Below are 17894 nucleotides of genomic sequence, written 5' to 3' on the forward strand. Positions count from 1 at the left end.
ATTTGAAAAAGCAGATTGAATAAATTGTAAAATGAGGAAAGTTTTGACAAGTCTAATGACATATACGGAGATTGAGAGAAAGAGAAAGAATACGAAGTAGAACCAAAAAATAGGATGTAACCACTGATTCAGAGGCTATGAAATATTGTTATTAAAATTCTATGTGCATTTTATTGCCAATAACTTTTAAAGTGAAATGAAATGGACAATTTTTTAGGAAAACATAGGTTGTTGAACTTTGTTTTAAAAACTATAAAGTCAATTACAACTCTCTATAGAAGATATTGAAAGGGGGAGGTCAAATATCTACCACCAAATAAGAAATAACCCAGGATAATATAACAGGAAATTTGTATAAATAACAATGACTGTGTTATTTAATCCATACCCCAAAATAAGATATGTATGTCACTAAATCCATTCTATGAGGTTCTGATACCAAATCTACTCTAGGATAGCCTAAATAAATATACAAATATTCTAAATAAAATATCAGAAAACAAAAATACAACACTATGATCAGTGGTTTGTTCTAGGTTATAAAAAGGTCTTGATGCTTAGAAATCTATTAATATAATTCATTAATCAATATAATGCAAAAAACAAAACAAAAACAAAAGCAAAGAGCACAGTGTGACCCTGAGAAGCAAAATAATGAGATTAGACAAATTTCACAATACATAAGTATATATGCAGGTGTTTAAAATGAGGATGCCTCAGTGATAATGTAACATTTTATACCCACTTCCCCCAAATATATAAAATAAAATCATCCTTGAATACATAGCAATTTATGATGGCAAAGGCAATAAATTAAAGAATTAAAGAATTAAAATAGGGATCTCACCAGATGACTCAAACTGTAAATAGTCTTATTTTGAAAATAGTTCTTGGTCCTCAAGTCAGCCTCTTACTTGACCTTTTCTCAAATATAAGTGTTGCTAGAAACAGGATGGCCCCTGCCACTGAATCAGATCACAAGGCCATTGTCACATCCTTGGTTAACTGCCTGAATGCTAGTTCCCTCACCAGACTGTAAGCAGAGGGTGTTTTATTCATATTTGTATCCCCTGTTCCTTGCCCCATTCTGAGCTTGTGCCCAACAAATGTTTATGGAAGTGAGTTGAATTCTCATCTAATAGCCTACAGAGAAACGTGATTTTTACCGTGCATGCTTCACATAAGCAAAAAATAATCAGTGGTAAATACAGAAAGAGGTTAGCCTAGAGGTGATTTTTGTTAGAAAAAAGAATTTGTTTTATTTTATCAAGCAAAGTTTCACTAGCAGAAATATATCCCCCACGCCCACCATTGGGCTTGACAAACCAAGAGAGAATAAATAGGATTTCCTAACAAATGGTCCAGCACCAAAACTATAACTGATACTCCATGGTTGCCAGCAACCTCAAAGTGCCCAGAGCCAATGAGAAGAGGGGCAAAGCACAGAGAGTGGGCAGTTCTGTAGCTCATAAAGCACATAGAGGTTCTTTACATCTGAATATGGAATAGCAGAGGTCCTCTCACCGCCACTCCACAGGCACGTTAATTTTTTTGTTTTGTCTACCAAATATCAATCAAGATATTTGCTTGAGTTGCTATGTGTCAACTCAATCAGAAAAAAAAAAAAAAAAAGGAATGCCAGCATGCTATTACACATACAAAAAAATCCAATGGCCAGAGATAATTATTTTAAGTTTAAGAATGCCTCATTTAAGACATCAAAACTTATCAAAAGTTTCAGACCATATTACTTCCAGAAGCTCTTCTGACTCATTAATTGGCATACATAAAGGTATTAGAACCTGATTTTGCAAGCCTGGACACTTCAGGGGCTACGGGTCTGGTGAGGAAGATGTGCACTATCTCTTTTCTTATCCTGGTTTGACTCACTTTAATTTCAACCTTTTAAACAGGTTCTCTCCTTGGATTTTCTGAGTAGAAGTTAAGAGCCTCCCGACACTCTGTGCAAGAGGCAGAGGGCACAGTGTTACCTGAATACAAGGTAAATACCTACTTCAAAAGAAAATTGACTGTTGCTATATTTTCACTAGGTCAGTCCTGCTTGGAAGAGAGGGAAGACGGTGAAGGGCAAGAGAGGCTCCTGGGAGAATTTTGCAGGGAAGGAGCCCTGAGCCCCAGAGAAAGCTCCCTCCAGCCCTAGGGGTGACCCTGATTTGCAGAGGGTAAACCCTTAACTAGTCCTCAGGAAGTATTCTTCCGGCTGAAGCACAGGCAGTGGCCGGACTCACAAGATCTGAATCACGTAGCTGAGTTAGTAGTACTTTGTGAAATAGAGCATCAGTTACCACTAACAGCCTATTTTAGGTGAGAGGGGAAACAAGGTTACTGCTGACACTCCTGGGAGCATATTTTTCATAGTTCAGATGAAATGACATCCAGTTTGGATCTGCCTTTAGCACTTTTAGAACTGCTAAAAAGGAAACTAGAGTAAAATACAATCTTCATAATGGCTAATTTCTCACCACCTCCCAGTGAACTCCAGGACTTGGAAATCATAGACAAATCCTGCAAATCTATGACCTCAGTTAGAATAGCCCACAGCCCGTGCACCGTTTACAGGGGTCAGCAATGTTCTCTTGAAACTACAGCATTCTCCCTGCAGACCTAGTCCCCCCCACAGGCCTTACGTATTCCTACCTGAGGATCTCAGTCCCCACGGTTCCCCTGCCTAAAACCCTCTGCCCTCTGCCAACCCAAGTCCTGCTCACCCTTCAAAGGGCAGATCATGACTCATACCCCTCATAAGCCTTGACTTGGCCATTCTCCTCAACTGTCATCTGTCTTCACTAGGGCAAGGATCATCTAATAACCCATTATTATTAGAGTCAAACAGCATAGTAACCCAGATATAAGAACTATTCAACATTTTTACTGATTGATAACAAATGTAAATTCATCATTAGTTTGATAATTTCTTTTTAAATTTATCCTATTTCATACATGTCCTCCTTAGAGCTAAGGTATACTGAACCCAATCAATGGGTAATTTCTTACTACATCTGGTAAGTTTGGCACAAGGATAAAAGGCCTAGGGAATTCCCTGGCGGGCCAGTGGTTAGGACTCTGTGCTTTCACTGCTGAGGGTGCGGGTTCAATCCCTGGTCAGGGAACTAAGATTCTCCAAGCCGCTCAGCAGCACGGCCAAAAAAGAAAAGAAAAGGCCTAAAAACATTCCATAAAGAGACCAGAACACATTGGACACACTGGGTCTGGTTTTGCTAAGAAGCTATATTCTGATTCCTAAATCTCATATTGCACTATTTCAATTTCCTTTTTGGAAAAAGTTGGGACAGGAATAAGGAAATAAAATATAGAATAGAAGTACTCCATCCTCCTGCCTCCAAACTGAATTACATACTTCTCCCATCCCAGATAGTTGGATAGCAATCCTATTCTTCAGAACCTTTAAAAATATGTATGGAAAGACACTGAACAACCTCACTTGAAATTTATCTAGGGCTACTTAAACGTACTATAGCAAATCATTCCCTGTGTAGATCATGTCCATTTCATCTTGTTCTGATGTCATTTGAAAATGACTCCCTTAACTGAAGGCAAGTTGATCTAACAGGGCACACACATGCTGCCCCACATCATTTCTTGCCTTCGTTGCTATGTACTTAGCACTCTTGTTAGGCCATCCATTTTGCTTTCTGATGACGCAGTCTGTGAACATTTTCCTCAGGCTTCCTACCATAGAACTATGTAAAAATGCTCCCTAAAGAGTCAGGAAGGTAGTGCACCTCATGACCAGCAGTATTGGGGAAAGGAAGGAATACTGGACTGAGATCCAACCCTGACTTCTCACTCACTGTGGGGCTGTGGGAAAGCCAGGCACCCTCTCCAGGCTTCCATTTCCTCATATCTAGTATGCGGAGTCTCTCAAAGTCCTTGCAGCTCTGAAATGCTGAGGCTAAAACCTTAGCAGGGCATCTCCAAATATTACTCAGCAATATGGTGATACGGCAACCAATGGCCTTCCTTCCCAGCCCTCAGTCCAGAGCCTTCCATAACTGTCCCTTTGTTCAATTTAAAAAACAAAAACCAGGGACTTCCCTGGTGGTCCAGTGGCTAAGACTCTGCGCTCCCAATGCAGGGGGCCTGGGTTCGATCCCTGGTCAGAGAACCAGATCCCACATGCCGCAACTAAGAGTTCTCATGCTGCAACTAAAGATACCTCGTGTCACAACTAAGACCTGGCACAGCCAAAATAAATAAATAAATGTTAAAAAAAAAAAAAGAAAGATCCACTCTACCCCAAACCAAAATGATGCTAAACAGTTCACAATTTCCTAATCCCTATTTCTTCTGCTATGTCATTTTAGCTATCTTTTTAGTATTTAGGTCTTTATTTTGAGAGAAGGAAACAAAACTGTCTGTTCTTCTGATCTTTTTCTTCTGCTAAATGAATATCCCTTGTTGGACTTATATTTCTTTCCAATGAAGATTTTCTTTTTTTTTTTAACATCTTTATTGGAGTATAATTGCTTTACAATGGTATGTTAATTTCTGCTTTATAACAAAGTGAATCAGCTATACATATACATATATCCCCATATCTCCTCCCTCTTGCATCTCCCTCCCACCCTCCCTATCCCACCCCTCTAGGTGGTCACAAAGCACCGAGCTGATCTCCCTATGCTATGAGGCTGCTTCCCACTAGCTGTCTACTTTACATTTGGTAGTGTATATATGTCCATGCCACTCTCTCACTCCAATGAAGATTTTCACTTGGCTGTCCCATGGTCACCTCAAATTCAACCTGTTTAAATCACATCGGTCACCTTCAGCCTATCCAGGTACCCCCTTCAGATTTCATTTCCCAGGCTCTGTCACTAACACCACTATTGACCCAGACTTAAGACCTTGGAATGATTTTCCTCTCATCCTATGAGCCACCATTAGTGAAATCCTTCTGAGTCTTCCTTTATATGGTTTCTTACATTTTCTCCTTCCTTTTTTTTTTTTTAATTTATTTATTTTATTTATTTATTTTTTTGGCTGCATTGGGTCTTCATTGCTGCGCACAGGCTTTCTGTAGTTGCATCGAGCCGGGGCTACTCTTCATTGTGGTGCGCGGGCTTCTCATTGTGGTGGCTTCTCTTGTTGCGGAGCACAGGCTCTAGAGCACAGGCTCAGTAGTTGTGGCACATGGGCTTAGTTGCTCCGTGGCATGTGGGATCTTCGTGGACCAGGGATCGAACCTGTGTCCCCTGCATTGGCAGGCAGATTCTTAACCACTGCGCCACCAGGGAAGTCCCTCTGCTTCCTTTTCGTTGTCACTTCTTTGGTTCAACCTGACGGCTTTGTTCCTAAACATCTATAGGAACATCCTAACTAGTTTATCAACACTCTATGTTGCTACAGTACTAGATTATTTTCCTTTAAATATCACTTTTATCATCTTTTGCCCTTGTTCATGCTCTTGAATAGCTCTCTCCTTATTAAAATATACAACAAACCTCAAGGTCCTCCACAATGTCCCTGACCTTCCTCTCCAATCTTGTTTCTGATATTTAGGAGGTATTCCAGCCCCCTGACTCTTATTCACCACTTGCATTCCTACCTTATCTCTCCTCTTCCCTGCAGCCTAGTCTGCCCTCCTCATCCTACTCCAATTGTCAAATCCTTACTCATTCCCCAAAGTCTAGCTCAGGTTCCTTCACTCTCTGGGACTTTCACCTTCAGTCCAATAGGAAATTATCCCTGTCGTGGAATATCTGTAGAACTCAATTGGAACCAAAACCATGATTTTCTGCTGTATGTATCTTATGTTATAGTCTCATTTTCTAAACAGACTTCTTGAGAAAAGAGGCTATTTTTTCCAACTCCTCATATTCTTGGTGCCTGTTTTATATTCTTACATAGAATAGAAGCTCAATAAAAATTTGTTGACTGAGATGGTAAACCTGCTAAACATTGTCAATAGTAACTATTTAGCACATAATCCTCCCCTAATTAATTAGGTGTTAATTACTTACTAATAATTACTTGTTAAGTGTTCTGTTACCTAACAATCTGGCAATCAATAGTCGTGGACATAGAGACAAAGGGAGAAAGAATTTGGCTGCAGGAAATCCAGGCCAGGAGAGTAGAACAAAGGGGTTTAATGCTCTATCTCAGTCCTAAAGGGCATTTTCAGAGTGACAGGGTCTAAAATAAGATGATCTGCGATGGCTTAGCCTTTGTTATATATATTAGATTCTAATGTTTTGGATTTAGAGACAAAGTCAATCCTTTTCTTCTCCACCCATTTTGGAACGCACCTTAGAAACCTCACTGCCTGGGGTTTGCCCGCTTCTTTTCTCTTAACACTCAGGGACCTGCCTTTGGCCTGTAATATCTACCACTCATCTTCTTGGGGATCCATGCTCCTAGTCTCCAAAACAAATATGAGATAGGCAGTAAATGAGCCTGTAGACGCAAGATCTAGGAATCCAGGAAAAACAAAAACAAAAACAAAACCACACCCACCCCTTTGAAAGCAGTATTTTCAGCCTGCTCCTTGAATCCTTAACTCCTTCCCACACATTCCTAAGTTTAGGTCCTTCCTCTAGCCTGTGGCTTGTGAAGCTGAGGATAGAAATACTGTAAATCTGGATGCAAAGTTTACATGCAAATCAAAACCCTGCTTCTTAAAATCCTGTAAATTCAGTTTTCACAGCCTTTTGAATTTACTGTTAATAGCCATAATCCCCATTGGCAAAAATTATATAAATAAGTAGATTCAGTACATTTGAAAAGTCATTAAAATGTTAATATAGAATATTTAGAATCACGGAAGCAAGAAAAGCTCATTTGTGAAAATCCTGGGACCCACAGGATGTGAGGGGAAAAAGCGAGGTTGAAACTCAAACTCTTAACGCACCTTCACCAGGGCCCATTTTGCTCCTATCTCTTGACAACTTCAAAGTCTTGTCAAGTTTACAATATCCCACAATCATACATTAAGGGTAAAAAAAGTTCTAAGGCTCCTGGTCTCTTTAAATGTCACCTCATTAAAAGGGCCTTCCCTGACCACACACGTAAAAGCAGGACTCAGCTTTCACTGCCTGTCTCCTTTCCATTGCTTCAGTTTTCCCTACAGCATTTTCTACCAAATGACAATGCTCTGTTTATTTGTTTATTGATCATCTTGGCCCATCATCTCCACTTCATGAGGGCTTGGATGTTTTTATTCACTCTGCATTCCCCGAGCTCTGAAAGAGGGTCTCGCACAGAATAGACCCCAAATACATAGGTATGGAGTAAATGAATGAAACAGTATCAGTGCCATGGTTTAGAAAGACCAAACCAAACCACACCCAAGCAGAACAACTTGCAATATAAACTAAGGATTCAGCATATGTGGTAAAAAGGATCAGAGCTGAAAGATGACACAGGGGTCAGCCAGCCAGACCCTGTCACTTCACAAATAAAGAGAATGAGGTCCATGGTTAAGTGACGTAAGTCATAAGCTCTTGTTCTGACAGAAATAATAAAATGGTTCACTGCAGTGTTGCAATTTCTTGTACAAATATGGTAATTATGGAATTTGATAATACCATTTTAATCTCAGTGAGGTGGGCCTCATAAATAAGTGGAATAAAAAGGCTGTCAGGTGAAGCCCTTTGCCCACATCAACCAACCTCACTGTCACCAACACTATGACTCTATTCCTTTGGATCTTGAGAGATTTTTTTAAAGCATACTTTACTTACTCTGTCGTCAGCTAACACTTTAACCCGTTGAGGGCAACACTGAGAGCCAAGCTAGGTGGGGGGTGGGGACGGGGAGTCAGAGCTTTGAAGTGTGGAGCGTCTGGACTCCAGTCCTAGCTGCGTGATCTAAATAGCTGATGGACCCCGGGAAAATTACTTAATCTCTCTGAGAGTCTGATTAGCTCAGTCTGTGGTATGATTATATGTCTCTGGTAGTGATTATTACTATCCTTTGCAGTGTTGCCTAGCACAAAGCTGGAAGCTCTAGCCTAAGATCGATAGAGGTGAAAGAAAAAGCAAACTGTGGATCCTCCCGAGGAGTCTAGACTCAACGGTCTTCAAAGGTAGGAACCACGTGTTAAGCTTCGTCTGTGGTCTCGAGCACCTAGCTCACAGGTAAGCGCTGTGCAGGCACTGGTTACCACTTCAGGAGCCAGAATCGAGAGCTTGCATCCAAGGCAGCAGCCTCAGCCCAGCTGTGGAGAGGGAGGGAGTCCCCCCCCACCAGCAATCAATTGCTTGACAATCTCAGGCCTGAAAATGGGGCTAGAGATAGACTAAGGAGCTGTGCATGCACCTATCTTTCAGAGGTGCTGAAAGGGCCTGGAAATGTGAGAGGGAGAAAACCATACTTATCAGGAATTCTCTCAAGGAAAGTATCTTGTGTGATCGAAAGGAATGCTTCGATAAGCATCTTGAGGGTGTGTATGTATGTGTGTGTGTTTGGGGTGGGTGATGGGGTATCCTAGATGGAGGCCTGAATAGCAACAAATGGTTGCCAGAAAGCCTTCTTGGAAGGGTGAGTCTGGTTTTCTTGTAGGACTTTTGTTTTGCTGAGCGGTGTAGCCAGTGTGAGGCCAGAGTTGAACCGCTCTTGATCCTGAACAGGAGACTGAGTACTGCCCTTGGGAGTCCTCCTTTTCCACTCTACCTCCGTGGAGGAATCAGCCTCTTTTCTATTCAAATGTTGAATAATGAAAGAAAATCTGTTTGAATGAGTGTCAGATTTTGAGCCTGCCTCATGTCTCTTGATCAAGCTCTGCCTATGGGACCTTAATTTTATGCCTGAGTGTGGCTCCCAGATATATCCCTGTAGCCAGTTAAGACATTAGTTGATATGATTTTGCTACTTGTAACAGCTCATGACTGGACTAGCTGAACTTACTTGATTTGTTTCTCTGTTTCATAGTGTTTCAAATAAAACTTCATAGCAGTTAGTGTATATGATACAGATGTGTAGATGATCGCAGCTCATGCATTTCATCAAATCCTTGCCTGTGTACCTTTGTTCCTTCCATCCTCTATGCCTCAAATATCTTTCCTTACCTAATGAAATATTTCTCATCCATCAAGGCTCAATTTAAGCCCCTCCTTCTCTATGAAGCCTGCCCTGGTCCTCCAAGTCATCATTAGTTGATCCCTCTTCTACTACATTCTCATACCATATTATTAGTGTCTCTCTCTGTTGGGATTTATAGGCAACAGGCCCTGCCTGTGTTCCACACGACACTATAAGCTACACTGAGACAGGGACTATTTCATATTCATATCCATTGCACCTGGTGAGTATCTGGTTCTTATCAAACTAGACTGCTAGACTTTAAGCCTCAGGATAAACATAGATTATCTCTTTATAATAGCAATTTTACTCAATGGTAAGCAATTTTTAAAAGTATTATGTATTTTAAATGTTCAGATAGTTCACAGAGAGGCATGCAAAATTAGCCTGAGTTTTAAAGGTAAATACATTTATATCATTTGTTCACATTCCTCTGATATGAAAAGTTTGAGAACTTTTTGTGGTGGGCACTCAACACAAATTTGAGTTGAATTTACTTAAATTCCAGAGGATGTTTATAGTTAATGATTTCTTTCCCTAAAGAAAACAATAGGGAGAGGCTGGTAAAAGGGTACAAACTCTCAGTTATAAGAAGAATAAGGTCTGAGGATCTAATGTATAACATGGTGACTATAGTTGTTAAGATTGAATTGTAAATATAATTGAAATTTGCTAAAAGAGTAGAACTTAAATGTCCCCACCAAAAAAGGGGGGGGAAATCCTTTCACAATGAATACATATATCAAATCATCACATTGCACACTTTAAATATCTTATAATTTTATTTGTCAATTATACCTCAATAAATCTGGGGAAAAAAGAAAACAACATGGAATCTTATTTATTTTTATTAATAGCAAGGAGATGCATTTTTTTAAAATAATGAGCTAGAAAGGCAAGCTGGAAAAATCAATGCTATATCCCCTAAACTGTACATTTTTTGTTAACAAAAGCTCACTATCGATACATGTAGACTGAGAAATCTTTCCGAGCACTACCCTTCGGCAAAGACCAAATGCTTCTTGTATTTTAAAAAGCTCTTATGACACATCATACACACAAAATAGCATATATAATATATGTACAAGTTTAGTCTTCAAAGCCTTTATAGCATCTGATAAGTAAAATTTTTAATGAACAATAAATATTTATCAAGGGAAATATCTTTGAGACTTTATAGTCTTACCTCATTTATGAAGTCACTGCCAAGAAGTAGGAGGTGAGACTAATATTGCCTTTTTAGATAGGTATATCAGGTGAAGTACAGCCAAATAGAAATGAACTAGCTATGACATTATTTGTAAGCCTGGCTTTATACCACATTACTTTAAAACAAAATTAGAAAAATAACTATAAAAGCAATACATGATCAGTGTAAAAAAATTGATAACCTTACCCATTTTACCCTCTTTCTCTTTTCCTACTCTTTGCAAAGTCAATAGGAAACCAAATGGTCCATCCGGAGTTACTGTAGGACAGTGGAAGGCAAGATGGTGTGGCAGACCAGGAGTGATACAGACACCCCGAGCGACTGACACTAGCTTGACTGTGCATGGGACTCACTGCGGTGAGGGGGCAGATGTACTGCCCAAATTTTGAGTTTTATCTTACAAATACAGTCTCAGAGCTTCAGTCTCCCAATCTCCTTTGTGAAAGCAGTGACCTTCCACTCAATTCCATTTGATTTTAGCAACATATCTTTTTAATAGCATATTATTTCATCAATGATCCCCCAACAAATCTGAATCAAATGGTCTTATCTCCTTTTTATATCTTATTCTATCATCCACATTACTATTCCCATGATCATTTATTTAGTCATGCATTAATTGTAGACTTCTTACCTACCAATGAAAATCTTGATCACAATCCTTCAGTGACTACTAAAGTTCAAACATCCTAACACAATGGACAAAACCCTTCATGATCTGGCCTCTACCTAGCTCTGCAAACTCTTTAATCACTTTCATATACATACTGGGCTCCTAACACAAAGACGGTCTTGTGGTTCCCTGTCCTTTCTAGCCTCTAGGATTTATAGATGTTGTTTCCTCAGTGGACATCCTTCCCCTACCCTGGGCTAGCTGTCAAACTCCTTGTGTTCTTCAAGATTTCTGTGCAAGTATCACTCTTCCCTTTCTTGACATGTCTCAGTAAAGTCCTTGCTTTTCTGTGCTGCCATAGCATCTTGTCCACACTTCTATTATAGTATTTATGTTAAATTACTAATTTAAAAATCTTACTTCTACAAGATCAGGGGTCCGTATACTCTCAGAGTATCCATGAATCCCCTGAATTATAGGCAGAATTTTATACAGATTTATTTTCTTCTGGGGAGAAGGTTCAGAGCTCACATCAGAGTCTCAAAAGAGTCCATATTTACTCTCTCAAAACCAAATTAAGAACCACTGCACTAGATTATGAGTCCCTAGGAAAGAAAGAGTGAATTCTATTCTTTGAGTCTCGATAGTTAGATGCCTAATGTTAGCTGAATGAGCTTTTCAGTTATTATTTAAAGATAGATATTTATACTAGTACAGATATATGGTAAATTCAACCTCCTCTATTCATTGATGTTTTTAAGTAGACAAGAAGTGTGATGCAATGAAAAGCATATTGGACAAAAGGAAAGATATGGAAGGGTTTATACCAAACTACTAACAGTGGTTATGCTTGAAAAGAGGGATGGGGTAGGGGTGGGATGGGCTTAAACATTTTACTTACACTCTTCTGTCTTGAACAAGTGTTTGTTTTATAATGTGCACTTTTTAGATCTGAAATTTTAAAATATTGCTTTGAACTATGAGACTTTTCTCTTAAGTGCATTAAACATGTAGCTTCAAATTCCAGCTCTGTTACTTATTTAGTTTTGTGAGCCTGGAACCTTACTTAATCTTCATAAACCTACTTCAACTGTAAAATGAGGGTAAGACTTACCAATCCCACATAGTTATTATGTCGCAAAGCCTAGCATAAGTAGGAACTCAGTAAATATTAGTTGAATGTAAAGTAAATGTTGTCATTCTTAAGGTTTTTTTGCAATCCCCGAAGACATCTAAAATATAACTCAAAACATGGTCATTATTGTCTCAATACTGTGAGTAGACATAAATGCAGTAAAAGTTTGATGTAACATGACTGGTTTATTAGGTGGCTATTAGCTCTGACTACTAACTAATAAAGGAATCCCACAGTATGTCCATTTGTTTTTGTTTTTAAACAAAGAAGCGTTACAAAACTCTTCAAAACAATTTGTAATATTTGTAGTTCAAGAATGAAGTACAAGTACTGATTTAAACTAAGTAAAGTACAAGTACATTGTTTTAAACTAGGCTCTCAGTTTCTGTGTTCCTACTAGTAATAAGTTCTTTGCAATTTTCACTCACCTCATGGCCTGTTTCCACCTGTAGACATCACACCATGTTTTGTGAAGCTTTCCTGATTTCTTTAGAGGTTCTATAAAAAATAAAATGCCATTGATAATGACAGGTACCTTGTAATGTATACCATCCTTTTTTCCTATAATTTCATAACTAAAAGTTTTTATTATATATGCAATTGATTGTTTAAAATTTCTAATAGTTAAAATACATAATGTAAAATGTAAAAGTTCTTGTTTCTCTTAGTCTTTTAATTTTTAAGTCACTTGGTGCTGAGTAGGCACAATGATTTGTATCTTTGGGGTGACTAATAAAAATAAATTCTTATGTATTTAGAAGTATAGCTGGAATACACTAACACGGCTTAGGGGGCTTTGCTGAATCAGAAGAATTCAAAGCAGTTCATCTGACCTGAAAATAATGAAAGCCAAAAATCTAGAGGTTTTCCTAAGTATCCCACATTAAATGAAATCACCTACATCAAGTGACAAATGAAGTAGGTTTATAAGAGGTTTTTCTTTAGGGGCTAATTGAGGTGACCTCCAGTCAAAAGTAAGTACAAATCCTTTTGGAGAACGCTCTATGAATTATATGGTTTTGTGAGCAGTACAGCAGTTACCAAGCCAGCTGTGTGTTTTATTTATTTTTTCGTTATCTGAAACCTCTTGGGCAGTTTGGCCAAGTCTCCGAATCTCTGGGCTTTCAGTTTCTTGATCTGTATAATAGGCACAGTAGTAATAATAGGCACCTCACAGTACGGAAGTGAGGATTAAGGGAGATGAAAGCTGAGGGTCAGGGGCCAGGATGCAGGAGTGTGCAGTGGGGGGACCAAAGGCTTACTCAGTCACCTTTGTCATTTTGTCACGTCCCTGTCCTTTATCCTAAGTGAATCTGTGTTTATTCCCAGCTTGGCTTGTTCTTTTTTTCCCCTTAACTTTACAGAAAATTTTCCTTAAAAGATTCTTTTTTGTGCAAATGCTGTTCTTTGTCCTAAAGGAATATGAGAATCAACGGATGGCCTTACTGGCTCTGTCAGTCACTGCCAGTTGCCACCCAATATCCATTTTTCCTGTTTCCTGTAGTAACCCAGTTAAAAAAACTATATTCCCCCTTCTCCTTCACAGGTAGGTGTAACCATGGAGATAGATTCTACCCATGAGTTACATGTAGAAATAGTGTGAGTGACTTTTGGGAAGTTTCCTTAAAAGAGGAAACACATCTTTTTCTTCCCTTTCCTCCTTCTTGCTGGCTGAACACCAGTGAGACAGGTGGAGTCCTAGCAACCTTCTTGGACCAAGAGGTGAGACACCAAGGATGGCAGAAGAGCAAGATAGAAGGAACCTTGGTCTCTCACACCAGGGAGCTGCTTGAATAGCTCTAGATTGCCTATGGACTTTTTTTTTTTTTTTAATATAAGAGAGAAATAACCTTCTAGCTTATGTAAGCCACTATTATTTTGGTTTTTCCAACATATACAGATGAGCCCAACCTTAATGATATGCTGGTCCTCTAGGAAGTTGTCTCGAACCAAGAACCATTTTTAATTCTTAGAAGTGTTCTTACACTTCCTTTGATCCTATGTGTGCTTTCTACATATCAACAGTAGATTTTCTACTCTTCAAAAGCCTCTAGTGTAGCTCTCCAGTCCTTGTTTTTACCCTTTCTCTCTTGCATCACCCATATTTTGGATATTATATGCTCATTTGAGCTCCTCAGATAGGAACTTGGAAAATGGGGCCACTCTATTGGGGAAGAAAGAGGGAATTTTGGCTAAAATGAAGTTTTTAGTTTTTTTGTGGATTATAGGAAAAGCAGAGTTCATTTCAACTCAGCAAACATTTATTAAGCACATACCATGTAAAAGGCATTGTGCCGGGAGGAAATATAAAGATGATGTTGTTCTGGCTTCAAGGAGCTTACAGTCTAGTAGGAAAGATGAGACACACAAATAACTACAGCATATGATGGATTGGGAAAAAATGCAATAGGAAAAGTATAATGGGCCTAAAACTTTCAGAGGAGAAAAGATGAGTTCCAGTTGTGGGGATTAGAGAAAATGTCATGAAGAAGATAGGATTTGAGCTAGGCTTTGAACAATATGTAGAAATGGTCAAAAAAAAAAAAAAAAAAAAATTGGGGGCGAAGCTCAGCAAAGGACCAGAGGTAGACAGTTACAATGCATCAGTGGATTTAGGGATCCCAGGCAGCATCGAGGATAGAGTAGAAGGTAAGGCTAGACAGGTGGATTAGAGACAGATAAAGGGTGGTGAATATCTTCTTGGGAGCCTGCTCTGAAGTGGAGAGAATAAGGAGTCACTGAAAGATTTTAAGCAAGGGAATAACCAGACCACATGTCTTCAGTCAGAAGATGACTCTTGTGACTGTAGAGGAAAGACCAGCTGCAGAGAGGCCGGGAGTGGGCACTTTTAATAATCCATGTAAAATGTAATGATGGCCTGAATTAGGGAAGCGACTATTAGAAAGGAAAGGAGGGCACAGATAGAAGCAATATTTCAAAGGTTACTACATGAGCTAAATGTATGCTTTGCCGAGGAAAAAGAGTCGGACTGTAATTCCCTGACCCAGAAGTGGAAAATTTATCCATAAAAGAATTTTTAAAATTACTCTACAGTTACGTAAACTGGAAAACTTAAAGGAGGCTGAATATGCTGTAATAATGAATTTATTGGTTCTACAATTTTAGCAGAGCCTTAACATTTATCTTCCCGAGACGTCAGTTGGGGGTAGACTGACTGACCCTGCTAAGAGATGGGGAAAGAATATTGAAAAGCATCTCAGGAAAGAAATGGAACCATCACTTCTATCCCGTTGTTCATCCTTTGCTCAGGTGTTATGGTAAATAGCAGGTGGCAGGGTATTTTACAAGGTAAGGTTCTTTCACTTCTCCTTAGTTACCCCTTTACCCACCCTTATGCACCCTCTCTACTCACTCTTCCCCCACACACACACTCCATAAGGAATTCAGTGAAAATTTAAGAGAAGGAGGTGGCTTTCTAAAGAGCATAAGAATTTTCTAATATTTGCCTCTTCATCGCTCACTAAAACCATGCCAGCATAGCCCCCCAGAAATGGAAAGGGCTGGCATAGACCCATATAAGGGCATTGTATTCTCAAATAGTTTTCAGCTAAATAACACCCCCTCCCCCAAATCCTAAATAGCTACTTCCTCATTCTCAGGGGATACATTCTAGAGATTTCCTCCAATGGACAAATTTGAGCATCTAATCAGCTGCCACTTTGTCTTTTTATTTTTCTGATTATTGAGGAAGATTTAAATAGGTGTTAATACCTAATAATCTCTCTTTTCTCAATAAGGGCAGGAGCTGACAACAAAATAATCATGAACCTATGAATCAGAATAGTGTCCTGTGTAATATTTTGCAATTTATGATTTAGTTCATGTTATGTGGGGCACTGAGAGCAATAAGTGAAATAAAATAATGAGGATTTTTTTCTTCCGTGATTCCCAAGGTGATTCCTGGCATTCTTGAAAGCAGAAGTGATTAATCAAGTCACTGGGGACAAACAGCAGAAATGTGATTGTCAAAACTATGGATATTGGTTAAACTGTTTCACTCATGTAAGTTGTGTGTGTGTGAGTGTGAGTGTGTGTGTGTGTGTGTGTGTGTTGGGAGCTGGTCAGTGGGAGAATCAGCATCTTCGACATTGTCTCTGAGAGAAGATTAGCAGGAATTATTAATTTAAAAGATTCTTACATTTAATAAAAACCCAAAAGCTAAGAAAAATATTGAGCAACTTATACTCCAGTCCTAAAATTCAAAATCAAATTCCTTAACCTGGGGTCCACAGATTGTGTTTCAGGCCATCTGTAAATCTCCTGAAATGATATGCAAAATTTGGTGTGATTTTACATTTTTTTGCAGAGAGGGTGGGCTGGTTTCTAAAAATTCTTAGAGTGATCCTTGACCCTCAAAAAGGTGAACTCCAGTCATTAAAGAAAAGAGGAGGGAGGAAGAGGGAGAGAGAGAAAGAGAGGAAAGAGGGGAATAAAGAGAACCCAGGAGTCTCATCAATTCTGTCCCAAATCAAATCAATCAAATATATGTGAAATTTGTACAAGGCACTTAATCTATTAACCTTTATATTTGTATTAAAAATTAACAACAGTATGATCATCTTCCTTTCAAAAGCCTCTGAGGTTTCAAGCTGGTTTAGATTGCATTTCAGAGCCCATGATATTAGCAAAAATATAGATATTAATTAAATTCTTGGAAACTAGAAGAAACGTGTGTCAAAAAAGTTATTTCTTTAGTATGAACTTCTGATTGTTTATGCTAAATCCTTCAGAAGTGCCTTTAGTTAAATGGCTATACCATTTGCAACAAATATAATTTCATATTAAAAGGAGCTATAAAAAGGACAAAAGGTTTATACAAAGGCAAATTTCTATATTTTTCAGAATACTATTGTTTCAGCATATAAAATACTAATTATAGTGGATTCCTATTCTCACTTAAGAATAGAAAGCTTTCAAGTGAAACCTAATTCTTCTCATCATGCTCCCAAAACCCCTGCAAAGGATTTAGAATTCTCACTAATGTTCCTATGTAATTAATTAGCACATATTTTTCTGTACATAGAGGAGTAAACTCTGATAGAATCCTCTATCCCTTTTCTGTGTTACAAAAGTCATAAATTAACCTCCCTACATTCCTAATCTTTTCCATTCTTTATTCTTAATCCCAAAGAGGCATACACATATTGGATTTATCTGCCATGTAAAACAAGCATTCAGTCATCCTTTCTTTAAGATTACTCTCAAATTTTAATTCAGCTTCAACTAAATACGTAAATATGCAAAACTCTTCAGTCTAAATGTTTCATTAGTTGACAACCTGCAAAAACAGATTATTACATCATACAAAAATTAAGCAAGAAAATGAATAAATATTTTACAAATGGTTTTAACTTTGAATAAAAAGTAATTTCTTTAAATGACTTCCTTAAATAAAAGTTAGCATATTTTGAATCTAAATTAGTAAGGATTTATGGGATCTCTTCTCTTATGAAAATATTTGCCCTCTCAATGCCTCTCAGAGTACATAAGAGCACATACTTACCCCATGTTGCTTGCCGTGGTTATATCATCCTCAGATCAAGGCTTATCTGGATTCTGAATTAACTTAAATGTTATAAAAAGAAGCAGTAGAGGTTTGACTTCCCCGGAAACGAGACTGTCATATGCTAACTAGGCTTTTAAATGAGGAAAACTAGTGTCTCTTCCAATTATATAAGCTCCAGGTCAAATTCTAGCATCAACTAATCAAATAACTGAACTGCATTTAGTTTCAAGGAGTAAAAGAAAGAAAACTGTTTAAGAGGAATGACTTTAGTGTCTTAGAAAACTGGAGACTTGAGCATTGAAAAGTTACTTATATATCAATAAAAGTTAAATAGTTTAAAAGCAAAGTA

At 38.3% G+C, this 17894-nt stretch overlaps 1 protein-coding gene across 12 annotated transcripts in view; it reads right to left on the bottom strand.

Annotated features, from left to right (window-relative positions):
* The window catches only part of ARHGEF33 (Rho guanine nucleotide exchange factor 33), a 113811-nt gene extending 96164 nt beyond the window's left edge, over nucleotides 1-17647 (bottom strand). For 11 of the 12 annotated variants that reach the window (XM_036873672.1, XM_036873678.1, XM_036873669.1 and 8 more), the window contains exons 1-2: nucleotides 17543-17647; nucleotides 12447-12516 (exon numbers count right to left, since the gene is read on the bottom strand). The gene's annotated coding sequence lies outside the window, so the exon portion shown is untranslated. The remainder of the gene's footprint in view (nucleotides 1-12446; nucleotides 12517-17542) is intronic. The other variant, XM_036873668.1, reaches the window with a different exon arrangement.
* Between the last annotated feature and the right edge of the window lie 247 nt (nucleotides 17648-17894).

The sequence above is a fragment of the Balaenoptera musculus genome, chromosome 13 (genome assembly GCF_009873245.2).
Source record: "Balaenoptera musculus isolate JJ_BM4_2016_0621 chromosome 13, mBalMus1.pri.v3, whole genome shotgun sequence".
In the NCBI taxonomy this organism is placed as follows: Eukaryota; Metazoa; Chordata; class Mammalia; order Artiodactyla; family Balaenopteridae; genus Balaenoptera; species Balaenoptera musculus.